Source organism: Opisthorchis viverrini, assembly GCF_000715545.1.
Source record: "Opisthorchis viverrini unplaced genomic scaffold opera_v5_194, whole genome shotgun sequence".
NCBI classification, from domain to species: Eukaryota; Metazoa; Platyhelminthes; class Trematoda; order Opisthorchiida; family Opisthorchiidae; genus Opisthorchis; species Opisthorchis viverrini.
In genome coordinates this window covers 695,169-708,616 of record NW_008751850.1, presented here as the reverse complement: position 1 = coordinate 708,616, position 13,448 = coordinate 695,169, and the positions used below count along the sequence as shown (strand labels likewise).

General features: G+C 43.8%; 1 protein-coding gene across 1 annotated transcript in view; it reads right to left on the bottom strand.

The window, feature by feature from the left end:
• T265_07946 (hypothetical protein) overlaps window positions 1-12,470 on the bottom strand; it is a gene marked incomplete at both ends in the record, with an annotated part of 86,591 nt that extends 74,121 nt beyond the window's left edge. The window contains one exon of the mRNA XM_009173611.1: window positions 12,401-12,470. The remainder of the gene's footprint in view (window positions 1-12,400) is intronic.
• Between the last annotated feature and the right edge of the window lie 978 nt (window positions 12,471-13,448).

Below are 13,448 nucleotides of genomic sequence, written 5' to 3'. Positions count from 1 at the left end.
TTGGGATGATGATGATGATGGTGATGATGATGATTGAGATGATGATGATGGTGATGTTGACGATGATGATGATGATGATGATGATGATGATGATGATGATGATGATCATTATCCAGAAGGATGTGTTGTGTCTTAAAGGCTGTTCAAAAGCTTTCATCAACCTGAGAAGTAGTGTCATATCAAGAGAAAATGCCTTTTCTACCTTCAGTGTCGGCCGAAAAATAACACATAAAGGACTAATGCAATACTCATGAGGTTGCTGGAAATTCTACGACAGCCCTTTTTCTGGGTTTATCAGGTAGGCGTAGTCCTCGAGTTTCCATCAACCTTATGTTCTACTTGAAACCAAATTGCACGGAATTAGCGAAATACACTCATTTGCAAACAAATTTGGTTTCGCGACAGACACACCTGGAACCCAGCGGAATCTCTCGTTTGTGATGTTTCCAGAACTAATTTTCGCCTTACATTAACATCACCTCAAATTATAAGTGCTTCTTAAGCCGTTTTTCGGTAAAACGATGTTATAGTGCGCCAGATGCGTGGTTGCCATCCCACTCAGTATCACACGTTCGAAAATTAAAACATTGTCTAAACAGCGTCTCAGGGTTTAGTAAATCGAAAGCTGAGACCATCGATGTTTCACCGGACGCTGAGCTGACATTGTCAACGGCGGTCTCCGGCATAGGCTAGCTTTCGAATATCCGATAACCAGAGCAGATGAACTTTAATGGACCGACTGGGTCACCATCATTAATATGTATCTAATTCCCCTCCATATCATCCTCTCGGTGAACTAAAGGGTGGCAGTTAAAACCATCGTACATGGTTTGTGGTTGAAAAACCGACTGGCCGACGAGATATGAACACCGGTTGATACAGTATTTCATTTTTTCTAAAGCGGTCCGGCTGACAGTCAAAAGATGCAGAGAAAAGTATAAAAAGAAAATGCGCTACAATAGATTTTTCCTTACACAAAGCTCATGTCTACGCTTTGTTCGGTGAAAAAATGACAGTAGTGTGTCTGGTAGATTTAGGGAGCTTTATGTAACAACAGGCGTGGTACAGAGAAGATCCTGACAACTAATCACTAGGTTCATGAAAGCCCACGACCGGTTTAACCATTCTTCGGATCATCGGGTAGGTGCAGTCCCCGAGTTTCCGTTAACGTTTATTTTACTTAAACCCAAATTGGACAGATTTCGACAAGTCTTAAACATACCGCTCAGCAAAATCATGCCAACTGATTTATGAAAGTGCTCCGTTGCTCCAAAGCTTCCACTTCAAATCAGGATACATGAGTTGCCATCAACATCCTCGCTACAAACGTTATATTTGTTTTATTGGAACAGGAGTCAGCTGCATTCGACTTTCCAACAAGTAGTCTAGATGGGCTCAGAAGAATATCACAAGCGATGCATTGAGTCTCTCTTTAATACCAAACTAATTTGCTGGAGGATCCAAGGCAGATGAGTGACATGCCACAAACAAGCCTATAGGAGAGCTTCAAAAGTACATCACGAGGTTGACTGTGACAAAAAGTAGGGTGTCAAATTAATACCTACTAGGCAGAAACCTCAGAAACCGGAGATTTTCCTCGCGAGCTTGTACGATGATAACAAACTAGACATTGTGGTGTGACTGGCTGATATATCCTAAAATCAAACAGTCATTTATCCATCGGAATCCGGACAGATGCAGGACAAAGTAGCATCCTCCGGTATAATTGGAAGAGATCGAGATAAAATGAGATTTCATTCTTCTTTCCATCATTATGTGACTGACTGGACGAGGAAGTTGTCACGACCCGATGCCCACAGTCCGTCCATAGCCACGTTTGATAAACTAACTCGCATTCAATGAGACCATTTTGGGAGTTGTGAACTAATCTGAGTATGAAACTGTATGATAGGTGGAGATGCCGACAAAGCTGCTTTTGCGTCAAAGAATATGTAACGAACAAATCAGGCAACCAAACTTAAAAGCAACCTCAGTAACCGCATGACTGCATTAAACGCAATCTGGCAGGAACGGTGGCAAGGCCGCTAGGTCGAGTACGCCTGCACAAAGACTGACGGAGACAAATAAGGAGGCTCTCTGTGACTTATTATTTTTATCGGCAGAAACACCACCCCAGGTGTAATCGTTCAGCTGTGCGTTCAGCTGTAGCACCCTTCCGGTGCCTAGCTGCCATGCCGCGCTCTAACCACTTCGGCTCTAACCACTTCAGCCACTTCGGCCATCGTTCAGCTGTAACACCCTTCCGGTGCCCAGCTGCCATGCTACCCGAAGGAAGCACGAGGGTTGGGATACTGCCAGGTCGCCCAGGCCTAGGCAGGGGAATTCGAGAGGCAGAGGTCCAGGTTCGAACCACGGACCTTCCGCTCAGTAAATGTGCACTCTAACCCTTGAGCCATCTCGCCCCCCACCCCAGATGTACAAATGAATGGAGCTAAAACAGGCGTAAGATATAGTTGTCTGTGAATAATACTATTTCTACCGGCTCCATGCCCATCAGCAGAGGACGTGACTTGGCGTTACCAAACAGTGGTAACGGTGAATGAGAAAAACTTGACTTAGTAGAAGAAGTCACAGAAGCTGAGGGTTACCGTCATCAACAATTTTTTTTTAAATTTTGTTTGCAGGATTTCCACAACCCTTCTCATGAAAGCCTTTTTTCCGACGATGGTCACACAAATCGTGGCAAGGTAGCCTCAATGCACTTTTGGATCATGCCATACTCCCGTCAAAATGTATGAGATAGGAGTGCACCCGGGGATTCCTTGATTTCTCCCTTGCTGTTTCGTCATCAAGCTAACAGAAAAATACCTGAGTTCTTCAATGGGGATTAGGTTTAGCAAATCACCATCAAAAATACTTAAGTGGTTGGCACATATGTAAACGAGGTTGGAAAGTAGCCACTTTCGTCGAACACTTCGGTCAGCCTGAAAGAGATTTGAAAAATATACTTTTTTACGACTTTGTTTCTGAGCCATTTCTAACCTTATCGGAAAGGAAACCAGACCATACGCGCCATCACAATCTGGCCGAATCAGGACGGCCTATCTATCCATTTATCTACCTATCGATATTGTCTGAACATTCGAAGAAATTGCGCCTACTCACCGAAATCAGACATCCTGTTACACAAAGGAGTCCAATTTACATTCAACCAGACAGGAACAACCAGTTCCAATGCTGCTCTACGCGACTAAATAATTAACAACGCCCAATGCCCGAATTCGTAGTCTCCATATACAGCCAGACGGCTGCTGCCTGGCACAGGGTGCACACTGTGGAATTTAGCAGACATGAGCTATTGTGTGCAAACAAAAAAGTGGGAAAGTTAACAAACGAGATCGGTCAATTGTTATCATTGTGTGGGAATAAGGGTAAGAACAAAGAGGACCTCGTGACACAGTAGATCGATCCGACTACTAGTGTGTGGACGAGACTGGATTAGGCCACTGTGAAACGAAGCAGATAAACTACAGGCTACAACCCCGTCTTAAAAGCTTTTGCTCAGGAAGTCTGCCAATGCAGTAAGTTCTTTGTGTCCTCAGACCTCTGGAAGTGTGAGAGTATATTTAGAACACTCTAGAAGCTTCCGTACGCAATATAGTGTCCACCAAGTATGCCCACTCTCTCCATTCATATTTATCTCAATGATCTATGAGATAATGGGACGAACATTGGGAGGTCTTCGAAACCCGTGGTGTTCAGATAGCTGCTGACGAAAACTTCATCCACCTGGAATATGCAGACGCCATCGTTCTCGTCTTCGAAGGGGGGAAGGTGGTTTTTGGATGAGCTGATCGACAGGCCTCATATTGAATTTGCTCATTCGAGACACATTTAGGAGTAACGCAAAATATCCCTGAATCTTGACAGGCATATGTATCAGATTACAGCATGTGCTGTTTTCTTGTAAGGTTCTGAGTTGTTTGTGCGAGCTGGAGCTCGAGGTAGCTGGGTGATTAAGGTGCGAAATTACTGACAAGAAGGTCAGTGGTTTGAACGCTACCTCGGCACCTCCACTGCTCCTTCCTAGGCTCCACAACCTGGTAGTATGTCAGCCATCATGCTTCCTTCAGGTAGTATGGCAGCTAGGAACCGAAAAGCTGTTGTAGCTGAACGGCTGTTGTTTTTGTTATATGAGCATCGGAATTGAGATGTCATCACGTCTTCGATAACCACTGCCCCAGAGCCATGACCAGTGTGGGTGAGTTTCCAAGAATCCGCAACCAGGCAATTAGAAAGCGAGTGTTCGGTTGTGCAACAGGGACCGTACCAGAGGGTACGATGGTTTGGTCAAGTACTGAGCACACTAAATTATCATTTTCCGAAAATAGCACTGTCTTCCGTGCCCAGTTCCGAGTGGTGAAAGCAGAGAGTTGCAAGCAGAGCGATGTGTACAGCTGCAGACGGTGCAAGATGTGGTGCAGTACTGATGTCCTTGATGTTTATTTTTACCCAGTGCCTGGAGGCGTTGGAACCTCGAAATGATTGTGGTAGGCTGGCACTATCTTCATTCCCCATCCACTTATTTCGCAAATAAATAAGGGTTGTACGCAGTGTTGAGTACTGACGCCACGCTCTCACTGACTGTGACGGTCTTCCGCCTTCGCTTTGCATTGGAAATATGAAGTTGAAATGCGAACCCATCGAAAATAAGCTACGTGACAAGGTTAGACAGGGAACCCACTAAAATCACATCAAGAGCCCTTCAGCGTAAGTTACAGTAAAATATTAAGAGGAAACTTGCACAGTGAGAAACGTCTGATCACCGAGGAGTCCCCGCACAATTTACTCACTGCATATGCCAACGCTGTTCGATAACGTACGGTTTTGCAAACAGTAGTTTTCAGTCGGATTCCAACTGGCAAGTAGAGTTAAAAATGAGCCCCACCCCCCTAAAAACAGAGTATCTGCGAGCCCTGAGAGATCTACGTAGTAAGAACGATATTCAATCTGGATAAAGGCTATGTTGATGGCACTTTATTATCCTTAGTTCTCACACTACTAGTGAGGAGGTAATTCAACCACCCAATTCGGCCCACCCAGCAAGCCAAGTTAATGCCGGGTGATGATTAATGACAAATTCCTGTTTCTTGATGTCATATTGACTCGGAACACGGATGGCACCCTGCGAAAATGGATAAATCGAAAGTCAATGTGGTCGGGCCAGTACATAAACCTCCATGGCTATTTCGATATACAATGTAAACAAAACCTGATCGCGTAGCTGGCTAAGGGCACCAGGCCATCATGCACGAAACTTCGTCAGTCCCAGAAGTATTTGTCTACATCAAACTGCCTTTCAGAGGCCGTGGAGCTTCCGAGGCCGTCACACTAAGAATGAAACTTCTCCTGAGAACATTTTGCACCTCAAAGCATGAAAGACATTTTGTTCATGACTGATCCCCAATAGCAACTTCAAGGATAACGTGTCAGTCAACAAGTCTTTGGCGCAAGCCGAGTTAATCGCGATTGACTCATAGAATGGTTTAGTATCTATCATCCAGTAGTGCAACCCACAAACTCAAGCATGCAGTAAGCGCGACTGCGGCTCACTTGATCGGTAGGAAGTATAGTCAATACGACTGAATGGTTCAACAGGATTCGTCGAATGTCACCAAATTATGCCAAGGTCATCCGTCAGAACGCACTCGCACGACCCAGTCGATCGCTGTTGGGTTATGCAAACTCATCCCGTGTAACTAAAAACTTCACGTGAAAGTAGTGACCCTACTTACATCAACTAATCAGTCCCACCGGATCGATTCCAAATGATATAACCAGATCTTGACACCCTTAGACTGATCTCTGCATACGCAGGGTTTCAAACCTAATTACAAGTACACTTGGCACCCGAAATCCCTAAAGATAATAACTGTTCGCAAAACAACTTAGTCTCAGTGAGAATCATCTGAGCTATTTACGATTTGACCATCCTGTAACATCCGGCCACAGTTCCGGCTTGGCAACCCTCATATCTCCCGTGAAAATCGATAATTAGTTAGATAAACAATCGGATAGCTCGGATTACTCTCAATGATAAACAACCAGTTGATAGCAAACAAACCGTGCAAATATTAAATCACGTAATATCCGTGGGACTGAGAAAAGGCAAACGGTGCTAAGACGTTTGTCAAAATTCGCACCTCATGTTGAACAGAGCACAAGTGAGAGGAGACTAATTACTGCAAACAAGCAAGCTTTTCGAAAAAAAAATATGCTAGATGCGTGTGAAAATGCACAAAAATATCGTCACAAAATTCTCTCCATGATGACGTGCAAGCAACGTATTTTTGTAGACAACAACGAAAGATATCACACACCTCTACCAAATAAGTACGTTTCGTAAGACGATTAAGTGACCATCACTTCGGTTGCGTAGTTGAAGTCATTTCCACGTGCACGGGGCCTCAGACGATCTATCTTACAATTGCGATCCCGCATTTGGTCAAGACAGTAACTCTAATCTACGTGTATCAAGTGGTGTCGAGCGCATCAAAACATGGAGAGAGAAGCATTATGGACACGGAAAGTAATATTCTCAACCCATTTCTCGGGAACTAATTAGCGTTAAGCCTAACCATAATCCAAAAGGGTCAAGAAAACCACGAAAAAAAACATTTATATATGAAGATTGATTAGAGGTCTATGACTATGGGAATCCGGGGATGTCCATATTTCCCCGTGCCACTGTCACTTGACTAGTTCCGTTGCCCTTTTTCGGAAAGTCTGGTTGATTAGACTGAGTGCTTTCTTGTACCAACATGCTCGACTAGATATGAAAAATATGGTTGGTCAGGCAGGTTGTTTCCCAATAAGGTCACTTCATGCATAGGTGACAGCTTCTAGGGAGAAAACAGAAAGAAACGGTATCCGTTTCCACATACCACACTTCATAAAGTCAAACTTGTCTAAATGTAAGCCATTTCACCGTATAAAAACAATTCACTGTCCAATGTTGCCGCATGAAAAACAGCTGTTTCTTTAAACCTTGACGAACACCCCAGTGAACACAGTATTGGCAGAAATCACAAAGTGCAACGGAAGCTGAGAACCAGTCAGACTGCTCGCACGATAATTTCATACCGCGTGATAGCCCTAATTTTCGAGCAATCCTCAAAAACCCAAGCTACTGTCCAGATAAACACCAGCGAAGGTCAAAGACCAAAGGGGTACAAAATTGATACAACAAACTGGGTATCAGTGCACTTTCGAAAGAGTCGACAGGGAAAACCCAGGTTGTTGGTATTGACTTATTGATAGCACCAGTCGTGTAAACGATGACCTTAGCACAGGTGACGCTATGACAACTGACAATCAAACTGGGACGGTTTTAGAACTGACTGATCCCAACCGAGCAGAGTACATCACTAGTATAGGATAAAATTTGCCGTTAAGTTCTCTGCCTAACTAATTTTCCTACAAGGTTGCAGAAACCAAAGCCCTGAACATTTGTTCATAACAGTCCTCATAATTCAAAGTAATACCAGTGTCTCACCATTGCATAGCCATTCAATTAAAACAAGTAGTATCGTGGAAAAAAAGACGAATGGTTAAGATGCGATTGATTCCAATCAACCTTTGAGCGAGCACATAGCTGTCGGGTAGGGGATTTGTGACTGTTTGTCGAGTGAATCGTTTCCTCTCGTCTGCGTAAGAATCCTCAAAGAGGAAGGCCATGTGTAGGCAAGAAGCGGTCTCGCTTCAGACACACTCACGAGTGCCTACACATCTCAAAAGTTTATACATAATCCAATTGTGCATCCGAATAGCGACCTCATCACAACAATAAACCGGATAGCTTGTGTAACATAAGGCTAGACTGCATTGTCCTACGAAACAAATTAATATGCATCTACAACTCGATGGGGTAATGTCAAGCGTCAAAACATAGGCCGGGTACGTGGCTTACAGGAATATTAAGAAGAAATGTAATGCCCCCTATTAAGATCAAGCAGAAGACCGCCCGTAAAAATGGGCCACTCTATGGTTGGATGGACGGAAAAAAATTCCACATCTCATAAAGCGTCGGAGGATTCCGGTAATTTTTGTCGTACAACACACGAGCAGAGATTGTGTCCTAAATCAAATGTGAATACTGCATAGCGTGGCAACTGAGCCACTTTGAATTACCAGGCATCAGGACTGCCGAAAACCAGCATAAGTCTTTTGGCCTAGTTACCATAGGAATATATATATATATATATATATATATACGTAGGGAATAAACTCGATGTGCAACGCAGTACTTTCAAGTAAATGGCAGGCTATTGATGAAACCGGTATGGATCGTGAACTTGCTTCAGAAATCGAACTTATATTTCGGCGTGATGCGGTAGAAGGATTCATGCTATTGTACAGAAATGTGCTCCACTTGCCTCTCAGTTCTGCCAAGGTAGGTGGCCGATCACTAAACCGCGAAACAGCAAGCGAGACAGGAGATAGCGCGCCACGGTGATGGAACTTCGACTTCAGAGGGTCGAGATTCATTTGCGGTTGCAGATAACTGCAGGTTTGGCATCGAATAGTTCCGTTTAACAGCTGAGGTGAAACACTGTTCTATGAGTTGACTGGAATCGTCCCCATTGAATTTCGATTTCGGGAAAGGACTTGCTCTTGCACCTTCTTCGGCTAAAGCATGCTGTGGTTCCTCACAAATTTTTGTGGGAATCCATTTGAATGAAATATCCCTTCTAGTTGTTTAGGTTCGGTGTCGACAGTACCTTCCGTGCACATTTTTCTCACACTATCATATAACATCCTAAGCACTTTTTATAGCGCACCGGCGCAGAACTGGAGAAACGGAGATACCAACCGATCTAAGTGTGTTGTCAGCGAACTGTCCTACGAAGTACTTCATCTTCTCGTTGGATCAGTTGGACATCAGGAAAGGCTATTATGTCGTTTGTCTCGTGCAAGACAGTAAGCTAGATGTTTGAAGAGTAATAGTCGACGCTTGGAATAGTCCCATTGTTTCCTCTGATGATCCTGTGATCATCCATCATGATCAGCATTGATAACAACAGAAAAATCACCTCGGTGTTGCCAAGTTGCCATGCCACCCGAACAAACCGCGAGACATCGAGAAGTTGCCCAAGCCCAGACAGAAGCAGTTCAGAAACAGAGATTGGGTTGCAGCCTCTGACCTTCCGGTTGCTATCTTCGCTCCTCAACCACTGAGCCATCGTGACAACAGTTGACCAGCTATACGTCTTGGTGATTAACTGCCTGTGACCAATAACATATCATCCATTTATCTTCTGGAGAATTTAGCTCGTCCAATGAGCTCTTCCACTCGCACTTCAAAGCCAGCCACGAATATATCAACTAGGACAGTAACAGCTCACCTTGCAATGCTCCCTTCAACATGACATTATTGTCCGTAGACAATGAACCCACAATATTTTTCGTTGTATTTGGTCGAGGAGCATGTTTACACTTGGCTCCCACAAGTAAATACACGGCCGGTTTTTACCTAAGATGACCGTCTCCGCCCATTTGTAAAATTAATAATTTATCTAAAGCCCTTTTACTGAATAATCTAGAACAAGCCTATGCTACGGTGATCAGCTAACTGAAGTCGTATCAAATGGGGTTCCCACACAGACGGATTTTCGAACGACGTCGACTGTAATCAAACCATACTGTACCCTTGGAAGCGGAAATGAATGCCGAGCGGGTAACAAAAGCATTGAAATCTCCTGAAATGTAACCAAAAGCCACACTGATCATTTAAAGAACCTGAGAAAACACGCTCCAGCTGCTGAAACGACAGTATTCGAAGTTGGAAAACATGTTCAATCCTGATCATCACCAATCTTGACTCTAACTGACAAATCTGGAGTCAAGTATTTTATCACCAACGTCACCATATTTCATGCAGACGCAAATACAATGGTACGCTATTACAGATAAATCCAGCAGCACAATCTAAAACTCTACCCAGGGGCAAGTAACCAAGACGGACAACGTAATTATAATGATGAGTAAAAACACGGGAAAATACCCAGGCATTAAGGGGTTATTTCGGTCCCATCCTGTGTAACGTAACGAATACGGGATAAATGTCGATCCACCGGCTGTTAAATTCTATACAAATAAAGGACACGTGATATGACTGTTGTTGTATCAAGAAAGTTATTGTTAACACCATGTAGTCGATTATGCAGGGGAATGGGACAACGAAGAAGCAGTTCTAAACTAACGCACCAGATAGAAAAGAGTAACATGTTAGCCAAGATAAAAAAATACAGGAGGCAAATTGTGTTCACTAACTTCGCTCTTGAAACTTAGGCCGCTTGAAGGAAAACAATTAAGTGCTGAGACAGCTTCAGAACTACTCAGGGAACACCGCGGAAAGCGAAAAGTCCAGGACGAAGTCCACTCTTCTCGAACAGTGTATCAAGCACAGCTCGAGGTACCTCAGAGGTTAAGGCGCAAACTTACGGAACGGAAGGTCTGTTGTTCGAACTCAACCCCAGCACCTCGACTGCTATTGTCTAGGCTTGGGCAACCTGGCAATACCTCAGCCCTTGTGCTTTCATCGGGTAGCGCGGTAGCTAGGCAACAAAACGGCGGCACGGTTGAACCATTATCATTACTATTATATATCATCAAGCCTCTAAACACGTCACTCTTTCAAACTTGGTAATAGTCTCAAACTTATGGGGAAAACGAACAAAGCGAAAGCGGTCACCCATATTTTCATGAGCGTTTTTGATGGACTACAGTACACGCCCCCTTCTGCGTCACCTGCACCTAGGAATTCTCCACGGTTTCCCGAGATGTCCAGTCACTAACATAATGAAAAGGCGATGTCGGCTTCCCGGAGAGTTCAACCTAACAATTCTCTGGAGGATCAGCAGTCCCGCAACATATATGACCGACCGTAGCTACTTTGGATGCCGGCATCAGATAATCTCGAGGAACTATCATGGGATGACCTAGTAGCCACTGTTCGTAAGACACTTGGGAAAACGGATGTACATTGACCTTGAAGAACACTCATGGCGTGTATGGTGATGCTCTTTGTATAAATGGGGCCAGGGGGATACCATTGTTAGGGAATTCATCAATCATGGTTTTGTGACATCGTTTTTCGTCTTCCTTGAAATAAGCAAAACGGTTTTGTGAGAAACTGCAGATCTTCCGTAGGGCAACATTGGGTGCCAGGTCGATCATCAGCTTACGGGGATGGAGGCGGAAAAAGACCCATTCATTAAACAAATTGGGTAAAAGTTCTCTAATCTTTCTCGTAATGATGACCAACGCCCGGATGACAAGAGCTTTCTGTCCGGGGGTGTGGAATGGATAAACGTTTTCTCCGGTAAGACAGCACGTTACAGATATCATAGTTTCTCCTGTGTCTGTGACAGAAGATGGGTATCAAGTATGGATGAGTGAGCAGGGAGGTGTAATTTGAAACGCTTTACCGTTTCCATTTCACTTAGATTATAGTTCTACACAAGCTACCGCATTTTTCTGCAGTACACGCGTTCAGAGAGATTAGTTGAATAAGAAGGAATTCACTACTTATAGGAGACTATAATAAGGTAGGACGTCAAAAAGAGGGGAAAAAGGTAGCCACCTTATTTCATTAATATGAAATTCAGTTAGTCCTTGACAAACATAAAGTATTCGCGCGAAATCCCATTCACCTAGAATAGGCTAAGAATGTGCAACACGGAAAGCCTACTTCTGTGCGGACTTGACCAATACGCAGATAACGCAGTGCATTCAATCCATAAGCAGCAGATTGCTGCTTCTGTGAGAACTACAACCGGCAAATGTTCCTGGTTGGCCAACACAACAGAGGTAGGATTGTGTGTGGCCTCCAGTATTTGTGGGTTAGATTAACTTTGTTCTATGCAGGTGAATGAGGCTAAACACGAGTCACTTTTTTAAGACTCAAGACATACTTCGCCCAGCAATGTTCATGCCCCGGGTTACAAAAACTGTTAGCCTGTTGTATTTTTTAACTACTGGTCTAGTCAAACGAATTTAGCAGCGGAGGAAACTATCACTTCAACTCCAAATGGATACTGAATCATTCGATGATTTTTTAAGCCAACAACTTCGACTCACGAATATTAGTGCAGCTATTACTGAAGATATTACGAACTGCTCCTTGCTGTCTCCCAGCCTGAATTCTGCACATGGAGCATGATGCGAAAGCTCAGGGCATTCCTTTGTACTGTCTACACCCTTCGGACATATCTAAAAAATACCATCTATCAGGCTAGTAAAAACTACCACAAAAACAATGGTCCCCGTAGAATAAGTCTACCATCAAGTCGAACTGAAGAGCGTGACAAAAAGCAACAGGCTCCAGCCAACATTTATGTCTGCTATAATAAGCTGGTGGAAATGCGAAGTGACTTACCACGAGGCCTGCGACAACGATAATCGACAAACGCTCGGTACTACTTCCAAACGAGCGCTTTAAATAGTCAAGGCCATCAAGAAATTTGTTTAATGTTTAAAACAAATGGTATTCCAAAAACATCTCGGAATCCGGTAATGCAGGAGGCCTTTCAGGATTTGTAATGAAATCCAGTAAAATTTGGACAAGAAGCTGTGAGTGTTTGGCTGGGAAACATCGACAAATACACGGCGACCCGTTTGATATATTGAAGCGGGCCGTTTGAAACCGATTTGGAAAGTTGCCGCCGTCGGCCGGCGGCTAGACGCACAATGTATTTTTCTGCAAAACGCCTGCGGACGAAATGAAAACTTTAACGTCAAAATGTTGCACTTCTTTGCATATATGCGTAGACTGAAAACCCTCCTCATCTGCCGTTATTTTTTTGCGATTTGTTTTCCTATCCTAAGTTGTTTCCTAAAATATCTTTCTGCTTATACTACATTCAGATTGGAGCTACTTCGGTACCTGCCTCGAATCTTTCGCTGTATTTTGCGCATTACTCAAAGCTATTCTTATGTTCACCTGTTCTCCCGCCTGACTGCCTCCATACTCCCCGCCTTCAATTCCCGATCCTCTTCTACTTCGCGAAGCGCCATAAAAAAGCAGCGACATCAAATTCAGACTAGCCGTCTTAAAGAAGCATCCACCTGCATGCGCTTCTTGATCAGTCTATCTGTTCAAGCCTATATTACAGATTACCAGGAATGGATTGTTGCGTGCAACGCAGCATGACATTTCAAGAGGGATCCCAAAGTTACCGTGAGATCTAAAAGCTTGTTTGAATAGTAGGAGGTAGCCCATTTCCGGGCTCAGCTCCTTTTCGAAGCAGTATAAATTAGGTGTTTGCAATCCCATATGTCAAATTGCTAAAAGGAAGGGAAAATCGCAACTAACAGTGACACCAGATGTCTTATCGTTCTCTTCCAAGTCTCAGAACTAAGCATCTGATTTCATCTTTCACCTCTGAAAAGCTCGAAAAAACAATCCTCGAATACGCGGATAATCT